Genomic DNA, 1993 nt, shown 5'->3' with positions numbered 1-1993 from the left:
CTCCCTGACAGTCTTTCTCTCTCTATATTCATCCCAATAAAAGGTGAATTTCTGCAGCTTGCTTATAATGGAAAGCAGTGTAGTTGATCATACAGTTTCTCTGTAATGGGTGTCTACACATCAAGGGGGGGTCAGAGAGAGGAGAGCCCAGTCAGTATAGGAGACAGATTGGAGCACGGTGCGGAATGTATCATTTCTACCCACTACTCCCTCCTGGCTGCCAGGCATCGCTCCCCTGGGCACATGGCTGGTGAGCTTTTGTTAGCTCCTGCAGAAGCCTTTGGCTAGAGCAGTGGTTCCCAAACTTTTTTGGCCTGCCGCCCCCTTTCCAGAAAACATATTACTCAGCCCCCTGGAAATTAAATTTTTAAATTTTAATAGCAATTAATAGGAAAGATCAATGCTCCTGTGGCCATCACCGCCTCCCTGGATTGCTGCAGCACCCACCAGGGGGCGGTGGCGTCCACTTTGGGAATCACTGGGCTAGAGGATCAACTTTCTCATGAAAAGAATTAGTGCTACCCTAGTGAATTCTTCTAAGAAAATCAAGCCTTTTCTTTAGCCATTACAGTAATATTCCCTCCCTCTCTCCCTCCCTCTCTCTCTCTCTCTCTCTCTCAAAACTCTTAACTCTCATTTTAGAATTAATACTGTGTATTGGTTCCAAGGTAGAAGAGTAAGGGCTAGGCAGTGGGCATTAAGTAACTTGCCCACGATCACATTGCTAAGAAGTATCTAAGTCTAGGTTTGAACCCAGGACCTCTCATCTCTACACATGACTCTAAATCCACTGAGCTATATAGCTGTCAGTTTGTTTTTTTAAACCTTTATCTTCTATCTTCATATCAGTTCTAAGACAGAAGAGGGGCAAAGGCTAAGCAATTGAGATTAAATGACTTATCCAGGGTCACATAGCTAGGAAATGCCTCAGGTCAAATTTGAACCCAGATCCTCCCAACTCCAGGCCTTATGCTCTATTCACTGTGCTACCTAGTTACCCCTAATACTCTCTCTCTTGAAAGAAATAAAGACCAAAACTGCCTTGGCTTGTTCCCTTAAGCAGCGAGCTGTGTAGTACAGAGAGAGGGGGTCAAAATTCCCTTGTACCACACACCTTTCCTCAAATTATCCCCATTACATCTGTCCCATTGCTATGAGTCTCAGCTACAAAGCTTTTCAGTAGATTTATCCCAGGAACCAAGAACAAAGAGCAGAGATGCTTTTTTTTTTTTTTTTTTAAACCTTTACCTTCCATCTTAGAGTCAATACTGTGTATTGGCTCCTAGGCAGAAGAGTGGTAAGGGTAGGCAATGGGGGTCAAGTGACTTGCCCAGGGTCACACAGCTGAGAAGTGGCTGAGGTCGGATTTGAACCCAGGACCTCCCGTCTCTAGGCCTGACTCTCATTCCTCTGAGCTACCCAGCTGCCCCTGCAGAGATGCTTCTAACAAAACCTCTTGTGCTTGATTATAAACTCAAACTTTTCTTTGGAACTGAGCTTCCTATGTCTCCTGTGAGAGATCTCCCTTTTTGCTTATGGTGAGTATCCCTCATGCCTCCTGACTTTTATCTTTGAAGGCTAGATCACACCTGGTCATCATTCAGGCTGGGGCTTCTCACCCAACCCTGCTAAGGGCATCTGAACAGAGCACTGGGTCTAGCATCAGGGAGACCCGAGTTCAAATCTAGCTTCAAATACTTCCTAGCTGTGGGACTCTGGGCAAATCACTTGACCTCTATTTGTCTTCATTTCCTCATTTGTAAAATGGAGATGATGATAACAGCCTGTCCCTCCTAGGGTGGTTGTGAGAATCAAATGAGACAAATGAAAAACATTTACTCACAGTTCCAGGTATGCAATAAGCGCTATATAAATGTTATCTATCCGGTACTCTGGAATCCAAAAGCTACCCGCTCTCCCGTGTAGTTTAAGTGAGTGGGGGAGGTTACAAAGACAAAACTGAAGCCAGGGGTGGTGGGTGGGGTGGGGGGTC

The sequence above is a fragment of the Gracilinanus agilis genome, chromosome 4 (assembly GCF_016433145.1).
Source record: "Gracilinanus agilis isolate LMUSP501 chromosome 4, AgileGrace, whole genome shotgun sequence".
In the NCBI taxonomy this organism is placed as follows: Eukaryota; Metazoa; Chordata; class Mammalia; order Didelphimorphia; family Didelphidae; genus Gracilinanus; species Gracilinanus agilis.
Note: the sequence above shows the minus strand (reverse complement) of the source record.